We start from the raw sequence: 22,355 nt of genomic DNA on the forward strand, positions 1-22,355 counted from the left end.
TTTATGGAGGGGATGCAAACATTTGACAGTATTAATACAATGATGATCCAGTGGGAAGCAGAGTATAAGAAATGCCACTACTGTTGGTGGGTCTTGATGCAGAGAAAGCATTCAGTAGACTCAGATGGTGTTTTGTGAGTTGGGTAATGGTATGCATACCATGACAGAAAATAAGAGTAAGGCTGGGGGCACGAATTAAGATGGGATGGTTTCTCTCCCCATAAGTGGTGTTTGAACAAAGAAACTAGGCAGAGATGTCCTCTTTAGGTTTTTCTCCATATAAGCTGTGTTTAAACAGTGAAACCAAGCAGAGATGTCCTCTTTTCCATTTGCTGTTTGCTTTATATTTAGAACCATTAACAGAGGAAATAAGAGAAACACATTCAATGATATAACTGATGTAGCATTCAAGAAAAGTTAGCTTTATTTCCAGTCAATATTGTTCTACTTGATGAATCCAGAACATTTTGAGAGTTTCAAGTCTTTTCAGGATATAATATAAATGAAGATAAAAACAATGGTTATATCAGTAAACTTTCTTTTCTTTTCACACATGAATTGATTGAGAAAACCCCATATTTATGGGGACAAGATAACATGATTACAGATTTAAAAGGATTCAATTATGGCATCTAAGAATATGTGGGAAGACACTAAACAAAATATAATACAAACACTGAGAACCTGGAAGCTTTTGTTTATGGATATGGATAGTAAGATACAAGCAGTTAAGATGTTTTAGTCCTTTTAGTTTTATATACATTTAAGGTGTATTTCTATCGGTTATGGGACGTTTTGACCCTGGATGGTTTGACCTCATTGAAATAGCAAGGCAAGAAAAAAAATAAACCACAGACAAAAAAAACATTATATACAGCTCATGCATCCACACAGTTACCGAGAAAATGTCAAAAAAGATTACCTCAAAAGAAAAAAAGGAAAAATAAGTCATGAGGATATATATATATATATATATATATATATATATATATATATATATATATATATATATATATATGAGGATATATATATATATATATATATATATATATATATATATATATATATATCTATATATATATATATATATATATATATATATATATATATATAGGAGCGCTACAGAATCATGAAAGCCCAAAATCTTGAAGACCAAAATACTGAAAACTCAAAATCTGGAAAACACACAGGATACCAACACTCACTATATTCCAGCACAAGTACATACAGAAACAAATAAAACACAAACTATATTACTGTTCTCCATGTACTTGTGCTGGAATATAATGAGTGTTGGTATCCTGTGTGTCTTCAGGATTTTGAGTTTTCAGGATTTTGAACTTTCAGGATTTTGGTCTCAGGATTTTTGTCTTCAGGATTTTGGGCTTTCAGGATTCTGTAGTGGTTTTATATATATATATATATATATATATATATATATATATATATATATATATATATATATATATAGTTTACTATCATTATGTTGAAGTGGATTCGGACTAATCCACTTCAACAAAAGGCAAGGGGTTGAATGGTGACAATGTCAAACCCGGCATTGCCGATGTACAAATCTCACCCCTTTCTTGACCCATGTTAAAGCCCATTCCATGGTCGCATTCAAGACGTAATTCGGCAATGCCAGAATTCGGCAATGTCAACTTTCATGGACGTGGGTCGATGTAAGCAGCGTTCGACCGAGTCTGATCCGACATTATGATAGCAAACATATATATATGTGTATATGTGTGTGTGTGTGTGTGTGTGTGTGTGTGTGTGTGCATAAAACATTTGCATTTTGAAATACATATAATAATATTATTATTAATGTTAATTTAAAATAATATTAATGTTTGCAATGTTAAATAATATTGATTTTAAAGTTAAGTTAAAAAGCTGTTACTAATTTAGTTAATTAAATTTACAAATTAAATAAAATGTTAAATGATTTAACATTTACATATAAAAAAGTTAAATAATATATTAAGTTCCTATGGACAAAATCATGATTGAAATATTAAGCAATAAAATGCTTTTATAAAACTTTAAAAACTTTTTTTTTTGTACAATTGGGGTCAAATCACCTGGGGTCAAACTGTCCACTATCTATTCCTGTAGAGAATAAATGTAAATTTACACATGAATGTGTATATGATTGCATTGGGGTCGAATCATTTGGGGACTTATCATCCGAGGTCATACTGTCCTGCTTCCTGTCACCCGGGGAGAATTTGTGTAGGATAATTAACAAAGATATGAAGGGATTTGTCTAGGAAAGGAACAGGCCAAGAGAGCAAGAATGTGTCAGGTTGATTCTTCCCACAGAACCAAAATTGCCAAATTTGAAGGTATATTTTGAACTATGCAGACAAGGCATACTCAATACTCAAGCAGTATATTATAAATCACAGTGGAAAGGAATGATGATGAAATGGGGGAGTTCAAAATATAAGGAGAGAGAGAGTAGAATTTTGGATACAGATTCTTAATGAGAACAACAGCAGCCATATAGATTATTATATTTATAAGGTAGCAGAAACTATTCTAAGAACTAAGCTAACATGGGGGTGACTTTAAGATGGGTATAGAAAATAGAAGGGCTTGGGATTTTTTTGAGGAAATTAGCAAAGGAACCAAGCAAGGTAATTTGAGCAAATAACTATGGGGTGAAAGGTAATTGAGTAGGATGAGGCAAAGCAAATGTTTGTACTGCAGGTTAGACATTGCCTTCCCTACAAGGGATTTATAACAGAGTGTAGGCAAAGATAAAGGGAGAGGGAGTGCTGCATGAAGGCCAGTTCTGGATGAGTTTTTAATTAAGTCTAGAACAGAAACTGCTGCTGAAATGGATAATTAGTAGGCTACATAAAGTACTGCATGATAACTATAAAAATAAATTAGAAGGTGTTATAAACGTTTGGAAAGACAGATTGGAAAGGCAGTTTACAAAGGCACAGTGGGAGAACATCTGTGTGGTCCCCAACTATGCAACAAAAGCCAAGAAGTTTAGGATTTGTGCATGGAAGTGATTGCATGGACATTTTATACCCCTAGTAGACTTCACATATTTTTTCCTTAGGTTGAGATCAAATGCTGGAGGTGTGATAGGAAAGAGGGGGATAACTGGCAGCATTTTTTTTTTTTTTGGAAATGGAGCAAATTATTTCTAACTCAGTTGTGGTCAGAAATTGTTTCATTATACTTTCTTATATACAAATATTTCTGTAATATCTCACAAAGTTTAAGAATAAAACAATTATATGATTTATTTTTAGTAATAACAAATTTTATTAGAAACAGCAAAATAGTAAAACCAGTCTTTAAAGTACAATAATGAGACAGTTCAGCAGATGAATCTTTTGAACTTAACTCATTACATTTGAGTGACACCTTCAGGTGCATCTGCAGTTAACTCCTACTGATGTCTCTAGGCATCAAACATTGCTTGTTCATATTTGCATCAATAATTCCAAAACCATGCTATGTACAAGATTTTAAAACATTTCATCTTAAAGCTTACAGAATAGCACACTCAACTGTATTAATATTTGACTCCTGTCTAGTGTGGGTAAATAGATATTATCTGTTGTTTTTATGATATTAATTTATATAGATACAATTGTTACATTTTTCTAAAATATCTCAACAACCAGGTAAGCCAGACAGAACTCCTTAGCCTCAAATGAAAGCTCTTAGCTAGATGAATAAAATGCTGCTGACAATATGTTTGTAACTTGAATGGCTGAGGAGATATTGTAAGTTGTTTACAAAATATTACAAATGTAAAAGTTACTGGGGTGATTCAATAAAGCTTACATGGAGCTAATCTCCAGTGTAAGCATAGTGTCACATCTCGAACATGGAGTTCGGAGCCTTTACAATCCAAGAAACCGTGCTGGGGGACGTGCACGAGACTCCCAGCACTGTTCAGCCACGGAGGTGATCGTGGAATGTAAATCACTTCATTTGCTGGTGAAAACCATGCAAATGAGGTGATTTACTGATCCAGAAAGCAGACAGGCATCCGTGTCGGAGCCATGTCTACATAAATGTATGCAGGAACTGTCCATGTACAACACTGCAAAAAAAAAAACAGGGCAATGACAACTCAAAGTAAAGCATGTATTAGTTGCATCAGGCATGCCAATGGCCAAAACTATGGCCAATGGCATGTAAAACTGATGCAAAATATAAAAAGAAATCAAAGGTTAATTTTACGTGTACATATGTTATGTGCAAACAGAGCGCAGAGGTGCCCAAGCATGGGATCTGACAAAATATAAAATTAAAATACTAAAAGGGGATTATTTAAGCTAAAAGTAAATTCCCCATTATACTGGCCAGCATGCAGCCTCATACAATGGCAGGTAACAGTGGTTGCTAAAGACATAGGCTCTTGTGTAGTGCTGTAACTAGAGTATAGGTAATTAGGTGTATGCAAATTAGCTAAGTTTACTGAACAGCAAAATGGGCCCCCATATCTGCAGATACCTAACCATGTAGGGGCTATAATGCGGTGGTGTAGGCAGAAGAGGCAGCTGACATGAAAAGGGCGTGTGTCATGCTTGGTGTAAACACATTGGTGCTTACAAGTCTGGACAAATGCAGTACTAAAAGTGGGGCAAAATGCCAGAAATAGGGATAGTTTTTAAATATTGCTCTTACAAACTTAGAAAGTTGATAGAATGACAGGTTTTGATATATATATTTAAAATGGTTGTATTTTTTCCCACTGTATTTGTATCATGAAAGAGCTATATAAAAATGTATAGCTGAAATTCTGGACAGCTGTGTTAGCTTAGTGGTTAGAGTTCTGGCTTTGCAGTAGTTCACAGTTCAAATACCAAGAGAGGCCATTCAGCTTTTACATAGGAAAGCATTGTTAAATTATTTTATTTTATTTAATGATGTAGTAATTGATATTTGCTAACCAGGGTAGTGTAGCTGGTCCAAATTTCCAGTGTCAGTGGATATATGATATTACCTCACCCATGAAAACACAAGTGTCCCATACAGTACAGTCACACCCCAACGTAATGTAATCAAAGCACATAGGGGGACATCATATAATGTAAAAGATATACACTTAATAATATGTCAGTAATGAGTAATTAATGTCCAGTTAGTACATTTATTTAAATGAAAACTGAGCAATGCTAAGCAGTGCTTAGCTCTGCTTAGCCAGTTTCAGTATTGCTTAGAAGTTTAATTCTAAGCAGCATTCAGCCCAGCTAAGCAGATTTGTGCACTGCTAAGCACTGCTCAGCATTTCTGAAACCAGCTAAGCACAGCTAAGCAAAGGGGTGTGTCTGAGGCTGCTTAGCTATGCTTAGATGGTTTCAGAAATGCTGAGCATGTTTGTGTCTGGGGGAGGGCCCATTCTACTCAGCAATGTTTCCACTAGCTGCAACAGTTTTAAATGCTTAAAACTGGAGGAAATAGGAAAGAAAAAAGGAAATAGCAGACAAAAGGCAATCAACTATAAATGACTAATAAGGCCTCTGATACTCACAGTGGCCCATTCAAACCCCTTAAGAATGTAGCTGGCAGGTGGACTGTATCATAGTCAGCCAATCACATAGGCAGCATCTGCAGCACACCAGTATAAAGTATGCAAACACCCTTCAATCTGATTTTTCCACATAGTCAGGACCACTGGGGTACACACTTGGGAACTGACAAAATGATAGGGCCTGCTGCTATGCTACATCTCTATGTGCTACAGACTGAGGGCAGTAATGATGATGATGCTGACAACTGGCCCAGACTTAGAGGGAGAAGAGTGTTCAGACCCAGGGTAACCTTTCAGGGGCTACATGAGCTGGAGATAGTAGAGCACTGTAGGGTGGACAGGGACATACTTCAGCAACTCACTAAGCTCTGCCGCCCTCACCTCAGACCCAAAGCCAACATAGATGAACCCATCCCTGTGGAAACAAAGGTATGTGTAGCCTTAAGTATACTAGCTACAAGTACTTTCCAAAGACCTACTGGGGACATCATGTGGGTCTCACAGGCATCCGCATCCAAAGTACTCCACCAGTTCCTGGATGTCATGCTAAGACATGCCAGTGAGCACATTTATTTCCACAGCACCCCTGAGGAGAGGACCAGCAATATGCATTTCTTCCACCATGTAGCAAACTACCCAGAGGTACTGGGGGCCATAGACTACATGCATGTCCACATCAAAGCACCACCCTGTAAAGATGGTAGAGTCTATGTCAACTGCAAGGGCTATCACTCCATCAACTGCCAGGTCATGTGCAATGCCCAAGACATTATCATCAATGTGTGTAATGGCAGCCCTGGCAGTTATTATAACATCCACATCTGGCACGCCTCCCAGCTGTACTAGGCATTTGCCAGGGGGGACATCCCATATGGCCATCTCGTGGGGGATGCTGGCTACACACTGGAATCATGCATGATGACACCAGTCAGAAATGCACACACACATACACACACACACACACACACACACACACACACACACACACACACACACACACACACACACACACACACACACACACACACACACAGACACACACACACACACACACACACACACACACACACACACACACAGACACACACACACAGACACACACACACACACACACACACACTGAAGAATGCCATAATGAGGCACACGCACAAACTAGGAACATCATAGAATGTGTGTTTTGGATGCTGAAGTCACGGTTCCACTGCCTTGACATATCAGGTGGACCCCTGCAGTACTCTCCAGCCACATGTGCACACATGTTCATAGTATGTACCATGCTACGGAATATGATCCTGCAGAAACAGCTGCAGTAGGAACCTCACAGGGAAGGGACAAGTAGCCCCCCTCCAGTACCAAGGTTACCACAGGCACAGGGGGACTTGGAGGAGGAACCCCTTCAGCTTGTCCCTGTAGGCAGATGTATGTGTCCCCAGTACACCCTGGCCTTGGCAAAGAGGCAACGCATAGCACATACACTGACACTCTAGGGACCCAGGGACTGACACCTCTCTCCTACTCGGACACACAGTTAAAAGGATGCCACACACATCACACTACCTATACCCTACCATGTATAGGACGTGTACTGTGTGCATCCAACAGAGAAAGCCCTGAAGCACTGTCCTTGCAACTGCTGCTGCCACAAAGTAAATCACCCTTCTTAACAATAAATGAATGGCATAGTACACTGTGGTAGCATATGTATGATTTTGCTGCATGTATGCATGGGAATGGAGTGGGTTATTGGGATAGCAGCAGACAATGGGCAGCTATGTGGGACAACAGGCACACACTGCCAGGTTCTGCCCACCACACAATATGCAGTAGGTCCTCTTCCAGTAAAATCCCCTGCACTATGTGAGGGACTTACAAACAGTGGGGTCATAGGACAAGTGCATGGATGTCAATGCTGGAGTCCCATATATAGGTATAAACCTCCAACAGCAGGAAAGCTGTACAAAGCCATTAAGAAATGTGTGGCAAAGGCTCAAAAACAGGCACATGCCATAAAGATTGCTCTTACAAGCATTGAAAGTTGATGTAATAACAGCTGTTACAGTAGCATGATGTCTCTGTAGTGGGGGGCAAGAAACCTGAAACCCAAATGGCTGTCATAACTTTCTAACTTCAGTCATAAATGATTTCATTAATATTTGCTACACAACTACATGTGTAATGAAAAATGGAACCAAAATATAAGCCAAACATCTGGATAGTCAGTGAAGATGTGTACAGTTGAACGGTATGATCCCCCCTGAAACACCCATGTTCACACAGAACTACAGTAACATGTATGTTTGCAAGGTAATAGCAGCAGACCACACATTCCCAGGCCTGTCACAATCAACTTGATACCTTGTTCCAGTTCTACAATATGCAGGGATCAATGTGCTCTGTATGTTTGTGGTTAATAGTGTCAGGAAGTACACAGCACTTACTGGTGGCTGTTGTGACCTACTGGTCTAACTATAGGACTGTGGTTGTCAGGGTCCATCTTTCCAGATTGCCTGTGGCAACCAATCTGCATGTCAGCTACACCTACAGTAGGAGTTATACAGACTGTCCAGAAGAAATATATGTTACTACAGTAAAGCTGGATTGTGGATGGACAGGGGGCCACACATATGGATAGTACACAGCTCTGAGTAACGTACATGGTGCCTAGTATAACAGCAGGGTGGGACAGGTCAGTGTACTGCCAGAATATAAAGGCTGCCATGTGTCAGTACTGACAACAAGTCAGTGGGCACCATCCATACCCCTGGAATTACAGGGATTCACAGAATGTCCAAAACTATGCCTCCTATATCTGTTCTGCTTGTCATAACTTTGCATTTGCCTGGCAAACTATCTGTAAACAAAACTGGTTGATGTGAAAACATCAATGATAGACAGTTGTGAGATGCAGACCTCATACCCATAAGAAAAGTAAAGCTAATACAAAAATCTTCTATCAGCTGTCTATGTTTGGATCAGAACTATTAGGACCCTTGTCCCCATGTCTGGGCTTGTGTACAACTGTCATCTATGTGCCTGTCCAGATGTGTGTCTGCAAGAGTTTGACAGCTATGGCTAACAGGTAGCCTTATAGTAACAGTGCAACACAAACCTACTGAGGACCACAGCAGATGTATGGGGCACAATGACAGGCAACCTGCTAAACACGTACAGTCAGAGGTGTGAAATCCATAACCCCATGCATGATGTTACACCTTCTACCCCAGTCACACCATAACTACAAATACATAACAGCTGCAAGTGTGGACAAAGCCTGTGACTGCAGTACACAAAGACCAAGAGAAACATATAAGGGGGAAGGAAAGCAATAGCCACACAAACATAAGTGCACACTAGAACAATTTGTGCAGTACCATAGGTTCCCTGCACTGTATGGAGTCAGTAAGCAAATGTCTGTCAGCTGTTCTTTACAATAATCTAGACCAATCTGCCACTGACATACCAGGAAATCACAGTGCTATGTAGAATATACCACACATATTATGAAAATCTTTGCTCAGTCCAATGCACTCTGTACCCACCCCAGGATATGACGCACTTAATAAGGATAGCACATAGCCAGGAGATCCCTCAGGCACTATATCACTGAGTTTCTAGACTGTATACATAGGTTCATCAGCCAATCAGCTGTAGCACACAAAAGCCTGGACTGGAGTACAAGTAGCTCTGGACTGGAGTACCACTGTTACTATTGAAGATTATACTGGGAATGCTCCTGCACTTAGACAATTTAACCCCATGTCTGAACACACATCCCACTATAGAACTGTGTTGTCCATATATGCCTTTGTATACAGACAGCTTTGTACATGTTATCTGTCTCTCCCCACCCCTATCACATAGGATTACCCTCATCTATCTGTATGTGGCACATATAAGATATATCTGCATCTGTGGAGTGTCATATACATACATATATGTAAGTAACATATACATATACATAAAATATAGACATGCAGAGGTAGGGCGATAGACACAGACAGAGAGAAAGAAAGAGGCAGAGTGAGAGAGAGACAGACACCCTGAAAGCCATAGAATGATGTACTGGTGGAGACATTGGCTCAACAATTGTAAGCAGTGGCATGTGCAAGTACTTCAGTGAGCTCCATTGTGTAATAGCAGTGATGTATGGGTTGTAATCTCACATCACCCACCTTGTGTATATTTCTGTATCATTTACACTTACATCTGTATACACACACCAAACAGGCCTATGTCTGTGTAATGGTCACCCATTTAATGGCCCTGATACCAGTTTCCTCCACAATAGTGCTCTACCTGTCAGCAGCTACTGATGTCATCCACCCCAACAGCAGTGGCAGACAGTCTTCAAATGCATAAGGTTCATGGTACATGCGTTAAGTACATAGCATTATAGTACATACAACTAGATAGGTAGGGGTTCTAATGTCGGTACTAGCAACTGAGGGTATGTGTGTGTGTCTGCGGCTGTGTGTGGTGTTTGTAGGTTATACCGCTTTGAGGCCTGTTCCACCCAGTAAACCTCCCATTGCCCCACTTTACAAGGGTTGTTGATGTCATTCACCTTAGAAGCACCTTTGGACACCCTTCAGCCATCTAAGCTTTGTGGGGCATGCGATAAGTATGTAGCACTATAATACATACAACTAGATAGGTAGGGGTTCTAATTTCAGTATTGGTGTCTGTGTGTATTTGTAGATTATACTATTTTGAGGCCTGTTCTACCCAGTAAACCTCTCCATTGCCCACTTTACAAGGGTTACTGATGTCATTCACCTTATAAGCACCTTTGGACACTCTTCAGCCATCTAACTTTGTGACTATAGTACACGCAACTCGATAAGTAGGGGTTCTAATCTCGGTACTGGCAAAAGAGTGTGTGCGTGTGTGTGTGTGTGTGTCTGTCTGTCTGTCTGTCTGTCTGTGTGTGTGCGTGTGTGTGTGCGTGTGTGCGTGTGTGTGTGTGTGTGTGTGTGTGTGTGTGTCCACATCTGAGTCTGTGTGTGTGGATTATACTATTTTGTAGCCTGTTCCACCTAGTAAATCCCCCATTGCCCTACTTTACAAGGGCTGCTGATGTCATTCACCTTAGAAGCACCTTGGACACTCTTCAGCCATCTAAGCTTCATGATGCTTGCAATAAGTACATAGCACTATAGTACATACAGCTAGATAGTCAGGGATTCTAATGTCAGTACTGACAACTGAGTGTATGTGTGTTTGTCTGAGTCTGTGTGTGTGTTTGTAGGTTATACCATTCTGAGGTCCGTTCCACCCAGTAAACCCCCCATTGCAGTACTTTACAAGTCCTGCTGATGTCATTCACCTTAGAAGCACCTTTGAACACTCTTCAGCCATCTAAGCTTTGTGGCACTTGTGATAAGTACGTAACACTATAGTACATACAACTAGACAGGTAGGGGTTTAAATCCCAATACCGGCAACTGTGTGTGTGTGTATATATATATATATATATATATATATATATATATATATATATATATGCATGTATGTATATGTATGAGTGATGCATAATCCATGTGGAGGTTGGTTATACTGTTTTGAGGCCTGTTGACCCCCTTCCCATGGCATTATGTCACAGGGCCTGTTGATGTCATCCACCTTAGATTTATCATTTTAAACTCTGTAGGCCATACAACTCCACTATACAAGTTATTGCAGAATGACCAGATGTTTGCCACATATATGTGGTCCATGTCTCATACAAAAGGGGTTTTCTGTCAAATCATTATCAAATAATTGAGAGTTGACATCAGAAATATTGACAGACATATGTGTTTCATATGTCATACCCTACTGAAAGGTCATGCTGACACAAAACCTGTTACCCTATCAGTTGTCTGGGTATGTAAGAGAAATGTGTGAAAAGTGTCCCTATATTTTGTGAGTGTATCCTACAATTAATGAAGACTTTGCCCAGGTTAATTGGTGTATGATTTTTGAGGTATGTCTCCAGCAGATAACCACCATGGCACATGCGATAGGTATGTAGCACTATAGCACAGCCAACTAGATAGGTAGGGATTATAATCTGAATACTGCCAACTGTGTAAGTGTATGTGTTTGTGTATGCATATCCCCTGTAGCAGCATGGCTGTCATGCCTGTGTGTGTGTGTGTGTGTGTGTGTGTGTGTGTGTGTGTGTGTGTGTGTGTGTGTGTGTGTGTGTGTGAGAGAGATGGATATGCCATTTAGTGTGCCTATTCCACCTGTTAACTCTTCCATTGGCAACCTATTCAGGGCCTACAGATATCATCCACCTTAGAAGCAAAGTTGCATATTTTATAAATCAATACCACTGTTGCAAGTGCAATATGTATGTCATATGCAGTGTAGGTAACTAGATAGGTAGGTCTTCTTAACACAGAAGTGCCCATCTGTGTCCATGTGTGTTTCAATGCATGTCCACATGTAGCATTTTTTGCGTGGGTGAGATGGTTATAACATTATTAGAGCCTGTCAAACCCCCAGTGGCAATCCTTATATCACCTGCATATGTCAACTACCTGAATAGTAGTGGCAGACACACCTACACTATATAGGCTCTGTGGTGCTTGCATCATGTATATAGCAATAACATAGGTAAAACTAGCCAGGTAGGGGATGTACTCCCAACAATGGTAGTACATGGCTGGTGTGTGTGTATGTATGTATATCCCCTTGCAGTGGTGTAATTTGTTAAGGCCACCAGCATACCTCTCAAATCATCATAGAAGGACACCTGGATAAAGCCATACAGAAGAGTTGGACAAAGACCAAATATTAGGCTCAATGTTTACATATTGCAGTGACACACATAAAATGTAGACAGCATAGCAGGTTATGCATTAGCATGCATCCCCTGAAGGTTATGTGTTCTGACCTGACAATATATATCATCATTGTTTAATGTTACTCTGTCATGTTTTGTCACATATATGCCACAAAACCATAATGTCATGGAGAATGGAACAAACGTATGTGGCAAACATCAGGACATTTTGTAAAATTATGCAGAGGGGAGAGGTATGGCCACCATGTGTCCCATCCTACAGGTTGCAATCCATGTTGCAGGTTACTCTCCAGTCCAGCTGGTGAATCTGGGAATTTTGAGGCAATGTTACAATTGCCTTATGTACACAGACAACCCTCTCCTCCTTCCAACAAACTCTAATACATGTGAGAGATGCAGTTACACAGCCAAACTGAAGGCAGAGCTCTCTCAACCCAAGACTGGCACAGTCAGTCAGGAGGAAAAGGTAACCACCCACACCACAAATCCAGTCTCACACAGACCTATTGCATCTGCATACCCAACACATAAACACACAAAAACATACTCGGAGGCTCTAAATAAAAATCTGCCTAAACAGCAAAGACCTCCTAAGCAGATATCCAAGCAACAGCCACCCCTCAACAATACCCATGAATCACATATCTCACAAAATCAGTGTGCCTCACAGTCACAGCCCTTAAGGCCAAACAACACACCAAATACACTTGTTATAGGGGACTCTATTGTCCAGCACACTGATGTCCCGCTCACCAGACTGAACAAGGAGAAGGTCACTGTAAGCTGCCTGTCAGGTGCCAGGATCCGCCACATAACGCAAGCACTCAGGTCACTCCAAAGCAAGTACAAGTATGACTCCGTCATTGTCCATGCCGGTGTGAATGACCTGAGATGTACCTCTCTGGACTACATGAAAAGAGACATAGAGGAGCTCTCTGACGATGTAGCCCAGGCTGGTATGACCCTGACCTTGAGTAGCATCTTGCACTCACCAAGAATGATGCCACAGTATAAAGACAAAATGATCAGTTTCAACAATTGGCTAAAGTATTGGTGTCATTCAAAGGGGATCCAGTGTCTGTCAGCCTGGTATGACATGCTCGACAAGCCAAGTTGCTTCTCTAGGGATGGCTTGCACCTGTCACCCTTAGGCTTTCATATACTGGCCAAGGCTCTTGCCACCCCTATAGTGCCTTTTTAGGCAAGGCTCAAAGGACAAACCCACCTCCATAGACAACCCAAGGATAAAAAAACTAAAGGTAATGCTACTCAATGCCAGAAGTCTAAACCTCAAGATGCAAGCACTCGAGGCTCTCCTCAGTATGGAGAAAATCGATGTCTGTGCAGTAACAGAAACCTGGTTCAAGTCTCCTGAGAGCTCCCCAGCACTACCAGGTTATAACTCATACCATGTGTTTTGGCCCCAAACCCCAGACCAAAGCACAAAAGGAGGGGGAGTATCTATATTCATCAAAGATACCTACACCTCCAGGTTAGTGGCACTCCACGAAGCATCAGAAACCATCCATGTGCAACTAACAGCGGGCAAAACAGCCTTTCAGTTTGTAGCCTGCTACAGAACACCCTCCCTATTACAGGAACCCCACTTGGCATTCCTGAGAACACTGGAGAATATGAAAGTCTCTCCAAACACTATGTTATTGGGTGACTTCAACTACCCAAGCATTGACTGGGAAAACTACTCAAGCCCAAACACCCTCGCCCAATGGTTCCTTGAATTTATAAACTCTAACACAATGGAACAACTGGTTACCACTCCCACAAGAGGGAACAACATACTGGACTTCGTCATCACCAACATGGGGACTCTATGTTCCACACCAGAGGTAAACCCCTCATTGGTAAGATCAGACCATAAACAAATTTCCCTGGACATCCATATCCCATCCCCACCCCCAGCCAAGGAAATCACTGTAAAGAATTTCTCAAAAGCCAACTTTGCACTTCTCAAGACTGAGGTGGAATCCTTCAAAGCCCCTGGGCCAGAGGATAATGCAGCCCAATCCACAGAATCCTTTACAAATGCATTCTATGAGCACCTGCAGGAATGCATGGATCGTGCTATCCCAAATAAAACCAAGACTCACGCCTCCAAAAACAGGAGACTAGTCTGGTGGACCCCGGCCATAAATAAGCTATACAGCAGAAGGAGGAAGCTACTACATAACAGAGCAAAATCCCAAAAAGGGAAGGCATCTTTGATCAGTATTAGCAAGAAACTTCGATCCCTCATAAAATCATCAAAGGCCAGCTTCGAAAGAAAAATTTCCCTAGACACTAAAGATAATCACAAGGCCATATTTAGTTATGTCAGGAACATGGGCGAAAACTCCCAGATATGCTCTGAATTGTTGCATAACGGTACAAAATATACTGAACCTAAGACATAGCCAACATCCTGGCAGACAGATTCAGCGCAAACTCCCCCCCCCTTCCCCCCCAAAGGAGCAAATGCCTATCCCAACTGAATGTAACCTTCCTGACTTCACAGATGCACAGGTGAAATCTGCCCTCTCCAAAGCAAAAAACACAGCATCTATGGGACCGGACGGTGTCCCAGGCTGTGTCTTACATGAGCTCCAAGAAGAACTGAACCCTCACATTAAGTCACTGTTCAAACTTAGCCTTGCTACAGGATATGTACCCAAAGAATGGCGTACAGCTACAGTGGTCCCACTCCACAAAGGTGGTGCCACAATGGACCCCAGAAACTATCGCCCCATAAGCCTGACTAGTCTGGTCTGTAAAGCTATGGAGCGTATTATCATGGAACTCATAAACAAAGACATTGGGAGCCTCCAGACACTGGACCCTACCAAATTCGGCTTTAAGGGCAGAGCTTGCCTCTTAAACCTAGTTGATTTCTTTGAAATAGTTACCAAAGCCATAGATGAGGGCAAGGTAGTCCACACAGCCTACCTGGATCTCGCAAAAGCCTTCGACACAATACCCCAGTCGGGCATCATACATAAGCTTACCAGCTTAAATATCAATCCCTATATCACAAGGTGGGTTGCAAACTGGCTCAGAGATAGAACCCACATGGTCAGAATCGCAGGTGCCATGTCCAAATCCAAACCAGTTACAAGTGGCATCCCAAAGGGCTCAGTTCTGAGACCTCTCTTGTTTGGTATATACTTCTCTGAGGTTCAGGCTAACACGGGGGGATTATGGCTGACAAAGTTCACAGATGACTGCAAACTGGGGGCCATAATCGAATCTCCAGCTGACACAAGCATCCTCCAAAAGGGTCTCACAGAGATGGATGCTTGGTGCCAGAGCCACGGCCTCAAGCTAAATGCTAAAATGTGCATAGTCATCCCCTTTGGGAAAAACAAGGTGCCCACAAATTACCACATAAGTGGTAATCCATTAAGTACGGAAGAAGTAATTAGAGATTTGGGGACCAACGTAGATAGTAATCTCTCCTTTGATAATCACGTTGCCAAAGTGGTTAGAAAGACCTTCTATATTGCCCACCTTATCATGAAAGGGTTTGCATCTAGATCAAGAGAGGTCATTGTGCCCCACTACTCGTCACTCATCAGGCCCATAATTGAATACAATGCCCCTTTTGGGATGTACCTTACCCGACACCTGCAGCAACTGGAGAGACCTCAAAAGTACCTCACCAAGAGGATCATGGGCTACAAAGTGATGTCCTATGCAGCTCGACTAAAGAAACTCCAGCTCTACTCAGTTGCTTACCGCCTACTCAGAGGCGATCTATGCCTGATATACAAAGCCATGTCAAACCCAGAATTAATGGACATGCTCCACCTCAAAAAATCCAAGTCCCTTAGAGCTACAAGCTCCAGGGACCTAAACCTCAGCACAAAAATAGATAGGACATGCTGGAGGGACAGATTCATTTCCCAGAGGCTCCCCTCACTCTGGAATAGAATCCCAATTCATGTTAGACATAGCCCCTCGCTGACCCTCTTCAAGCGAAATCTGGACGCGTGGATGGAAAATTGCAAATTCACCCCTGGGATCTCTTCTGTGTCCCTGGTAGACAGAGGCACAGTAAACTAATCTTAAAAGGGTACCTTCTGTGACCTACTTTACAGAGGCACAGTAGGCTAATCTAATAGGGAGGCGGAAGCCAAATACACTCTGGCTAGGCTTATAAATGCCCTAGGGCAGATAGCCTAATATCTACCTATGAACCTATGAACCTATGTTTGGCCAGGTGTCACCTGTGACAATGACTCAAGCAATACAGATGTCTCCAGAGTGTAGGACAACAAACATACCCTTAAAGTTGTCTATTAGTTGTATAAAGGAGATATTGCACATCAGAAGCACCTGAATGTTTTGACAAATATAATAAGCAAAGGTAATGTGACTCCAAGAAGCTGTCATATTAGCAAACCCAGGGAAGTCCTGTCAGTTGCACTTCCCATGGGTATGGTATATCCTGGCAACGGTCACGGTACTGCAAGACATGTACACAGTCCACATTTCATAAGATAGCAAACCCAATCTGTGTTGCATATGTGTGTGCAAAATGTAGACCTGTGGAAGGCCTGTGATTAGCTGCTGCACCCAATGACCCACACATATGTAGGCATGAATGCTAACTGCCACCACTCACATATGTAGGTACTGTCCAAGGCTATGTCCACTGTACATAGTGTGCTGTCTGTCATAGACACACAAACTGTCTTAAGCACACTGCTATGGGGTCATACAGTGAGTATGGAATGGTGGCAACATCCTGGACTCAAGCTGAATGCAGACAGCACTACCATCATACCATATGTCATGGACATGGCCACACTGTGTCTCACATTAATGGCTACACCACAGACACACAGACAGTGTTGACAGACCTGGGTACTCAGGAGGATAACACTGTCACATTCAGGCAACAAGTAGTGGCAGCAGTCAGAAAACGCTTGTACATGCTTTACCACATTGGCAAAGGGATTGCATCCAGGTAAAAGGTGGACATTACCTCTGTTAAGTCCTCTGCATTATTATAATACATTATCAGCATGGCCATTCTGGAATGTACCTATGCAGACAGCAGCATTAAGTGGAAAGGCTAAGTTAACACCCACAAATGTTATCCATGGCCTTCAACACCTGTTGCACACAGACATCCCAGATTCAGTTCTGCCCCCACTCTGTATTTGACAGGTTTACCACTGTGGCATGCCTAGATGGTAATGTTGTGCTCACCCCTTTGACTTCTGCCCCATATATGTGAGCATAACTCTGTAAGCATTAACAGCATAACAGGCCAGAATCACATACGAGACAGCAAAATTATCTGCCGAAGAAACATGTTTGTCTACCACAGGCTGCCCTTTTTCAGGAAAGCATACCCCATTCATGTCAAACACAGTGCCATGCAAACTGTCCTCACCTGCATCAAGGTTGAGGCAGGTGACACACTCCACCATATTGCATACACACCGCTGTCTCTCACCAACAGGTACTGTCATGAGTCTGTCACAGTACCTGTAAGTGTTCTTGGCATGACATGCACAGTCCTGGACTATATGCAGTGAGACAGGAGTGAGCACACTGATTGTGTCCCAGGCAGGTATGTCCCTAGGCTTAAACAGCATTCTACTGTCACCCAGACATATGTCGCAATACAATCATGAAATGGTTGGCCGTAATATGGGCCCTTTTCATCTTGTGATATTCCTGGTGTACCAGTACCTGTGATTGTGGGATGACATGATAAAGAGACCACAATGCTCTGCAAGTGATGGCCTCCATCTGTCTTCACAGGTCTTTATATGTCTGGCAATAGTTGTCAGCAGCCCCATAGTGACCCCATTAGTAATTGTGGTGAGGTAATCAATACCAACATACAACTGTCAGTGTGACACACATTGAAGGTCATGCTGCTAAACGGGAGAGGTGTATACATGATTCAAACCTCATTGCAAGCATTTTTACCCCTGGGAACTGCAGACATCTGTGCAGTCACACACACCATGGTTCACAGCTGCAGAGACCACCACAGACTTCCTGGTCAAGCATCCTATCATACATTCAGAAAATAAAGGGGAAGCCGATAATGGCATGGGACATGGTGTTTCAGTAAATATGAGACACATAAACACCTCCACGTTGTACAACCAGTAAGATGCACTGGGGACACTGCATGGGTAGTTCACCACTGACAGCACACACCTATGCAGATGACAGCTAGCCGCCGACCACCACATGTGACCAGTAATCCCATTCTGCCTATATGGACATCATCAACTGTATTAGGAGTTGTGTCTGTACCCTAAACCTGGGTCACTTCAATTACAGTAACACGCATTGTAAGGCATACCCATGACAGCACACAACTGCCTGAGAGATTTCATCAGTACAACTACAAACACCTCAGTGCAGCCAGGGGCTACCCACACATGAGTTGAAGGTGTAGTGCAGTTGACAATACACAACAGAGGTCACTACTGCAGCATACCTACAGTGTCATCATCTATGACAACACTAACATCAAGCGGTCACAATTTGCACTCACCATCTCCCACAATACCCGTCTAGCTACAGTCAGCCATACATACACCTCCAATGTGTAGTACATCCTCCAGGGTAGTACATCCTCTGGGGGGGGGTGCATACAGAGCCACACAGCCCCAATGCCTCATCAAAGACTGGCAGCAATAGGGACACAAACACATAAGCACTATATGTGCATTTCTATAGATGCATGTAGTATACTATACATTACAGACATACACCTTCATCTGCTAGGATATCTACACCTGTCTGGTGGACATCTGTAATACATACTGTCCATAACAAGGATTACATACCACTGTCCGACACAAAGTAAAAGCAGTTGCCCATTCTGGAGCAATGTCTCCATAGTGTGGATGTGAGAATTGGATCAGTCCTGCACACCTGCACCATAAACAATGAGGATGTATCAACCAACTTAACAGTTTTTTCCTGATTTTGTCCAACCAGTAAAGATATCCCACCAATTGTGAGCAGTGTCTTTTTTGGTCTTTTTAGCCAAACTAAGTAGTTTATCTTTTGCAATGATGCTTAATATCTCATAATACAGAATACTTTTATTTCTTTTTTCCAAATACTCTCTGAGAATTTTAGTATTTTTCATTATGTTTTTTAAATTATCCAGGGATACAGATATATTGGGAAGCTGAATTATCCAGGGATACAGATATATTGGAAAACTGTACTAAGTCATAATTCCAGTTCTTGGAAATATTCACTTCTATGGGTTCAGTAAACACATAGCGCTTATTATTCCATTTAAGGAAATCAACATGTGATAAACATCCTACAAAAGGTCATTTTAAATTATGACCTACATCTTGATCTGTAACCAGACAAATATACTGAGGAGCCACTTCTATAAACATTTGAAAAGAAGAAGGCATAATAGTCCATTTACACAAATTAACAGAATGCTGCAGTAAGCATGGTTCATAGACAGGTGAATGCTGTCCACAAATTAGTCAATTTTGAGTCTGTGTACAAGACTCGATTTTATGTGTTTTTCCTCTCATATCCATATAATTATCGTCAAATTGTGGCAATTATCTTCAAATTGAGGGTAATGCTACTTAATGCCAGAAGTCTAAACCTCAAAATGCATGCACTCGAGGCACTCCTCAGTATGGAGAGAATCGATATCTGTGCAGTAACAGAAACCTGGTTCAAGGCTCCAGAGAGCACCCCAGCACTGCCAGGCTATAATACCATACGTTTCAGCCCCAGAACCCAGACTGAAATACAAAAGGTGGGTGAGTATCCATTTTCATCAAGGATACCCACACCTCCAGGTTAGTGGCACAGCACGAGGCCTCGGAGACCATCCATGTGCAACTAACGGTGGGCAAAGCTGCTTTTCATATTGTAGCTTGCTACAGATGACCCACCTTGTCTCAGGACCCCCACTCATCATTCCTGAGAACACTGAAAAATATGAAGGTCCTACCTAACACCATGATATTGGGTGATTTCAACTACCCAAACATTGACTGGGAAAACTACTCAAGTACTAACTCCTTTGCCCAACGCTTCCTAGAGTTTATAAACTCAAACGCCCTGAAACAACTGGTCACCACTCCTACAAGAGGTGATAACATATTGGACCTGATCATCACCAACATGGGGGACCAATGTTCCACACCAGAGGTAAACCCATCGTTGGTAAGATCAGACCATAAACTAATCACACTGGACATCCACATCCCGACTCCACCCCCAGTCAAGGAAACCACTGTGAAAAACTTTTCAAACGCAAACTTCACACTTCTCAAGACCGAGGTGGAAAGTTTCAAAGCCCCCTTGCTAAAGGATAATGCTGCCCAAACCACAGAAGTCTTTACAAATGCATTCTATAAGCACCTACAGGAATGCATGGATCAAGCCATCCCAAGTAAAACCAAGACTCACTCCTCCAAAAAGAGGAAACCAGTCTTGTGGAACCTGGCCATAAATAAGCTATACAACAGAAGGAGGAAACTATTACATGATAGAGCAAAATCCCAAAAAGGGAAGGCATCCCTGATCAGTATAACCAAGAAACTACGATCCCTCATAAAATCATCCAAGGCCAGCTTAGAAAGAAAAATTGCCAAAGACTCTAAAGATAATCACAAAGCCTTCTTTAGCTATGTCAAGAATCTAGGTGGCAACTCTCAGATCTGCTCTGAGCTAGTGCAAAATGGCAAAAAATACACTGAACCAACTGACATTGCCAACATCCTGGCTGACAGGTTCAGTGCAAACTTTACCCACCCTCACCCCCAAAAGGGCCCGTGTCCATCCCAGAAGAATGTAGAGCCCCAGATATCACAGACACACAGGTGAAAACAGCCCTTTCCAAAGCCAAAAACACAGCATCAATGGGACCGGACGGTATCCCAGGCTGTGTCTTACATGAGCTCCAAAATGAACTAACCCCTCACCTAAATTCACTATTCAAACTCAACCTTACCACAGGCTATGTACCCAAAGAATGGCATACAGCAACAGTTATCCTGATCCACAAAGGTGGTGCCACAACGGATCCTGGGAACTATCACCCTATAAGCCTGACTAGCTTGGTCTGCAAAGCTATGGAGTGCATCATCATGGAACTCATTAACAGAGACATTGGGAACCTCCAGACACTGGACCCTACCCAATTCAGCTTTGTTAAAGGCAGATCTTGCCTCCTAAACCTAGTTGACTTCTTTGAAACAGTCATCAAGGCCATAGATGAGGGAAAGTTAGTTCACACAGCCTACCTGGACCTCGCAAAGGCCTTCAACACCATTCCCCACTCTTATAGATAAGCTTACCAGCTTGAACATTAACCCCTATGTCACGAGATGGGTTGCCAACTGGCTCATGGATAGAACTCACATGGTCAGAGTTGCGGGTGCTATGTCCGACTCTAAACTGGTTACAAGTGGCATCCCACAGGGCTCATTCCTGGGACCCCTCCTGTTTGGTATATATTTCTCTGAGGTACAGGCAAGCACAGGAGGACTATGGCTGACCAAGTTTGCAGATGATTGCAAACTGGGGGCCATAATCGACTCTCTGGCTGACACAGACATCCTCCATAAGGGTCTCATGGAGACGAATACCTGGTGTCAGAATCATGGCCTCAAGCTAAATTCCAAAAAGTGCATAGTCATCCCCTTTGGGAAAAACAAAGTGCCCACGAACTACCACATAGGTGGTAACCCACTAAGTACGGAAGATGTAATTAGGGATCTGGGGACCCAAGTAGATAGCAACCTCTCATTTGATAATCACATTGCCAAAGTGGTTAGAAAATCATTCTATGTAGCCCACCTAATCACAAAAGGGTTTACATCTAGATCAAGAGAGGTTATTATGCCCCTCTACTCATCGCTCATCAGGCCCATTATAGAGTACAATGCCCCATTTGGGATGTACCTTACATGACACCTGCAACAGCTGGAAAGACCACAGAAGTATCTCACCAAGAGGATCGTGGGCCTCAAACAGATGCCCTATGCAGCTCGACTAAAGAAACTCCAGCTCTACTCGGTTGCTTACCGC

The sequence above is a fragment of the Protopterus annectens genome, chromosome 2.part1 (assembly GCF_019279795.1).
Source record: "Protopterus annectens isolate FY-2018-M chromosome 2.part1, PAN1.0, whole genome shotgun sequence".
Taxonomy (NCBI): domain Eukaryota; kingdom Metazoa; phylum Chordata; order Ceratodontiformes; family Protopteridae; genus Protopterus; species Protopterus annectens.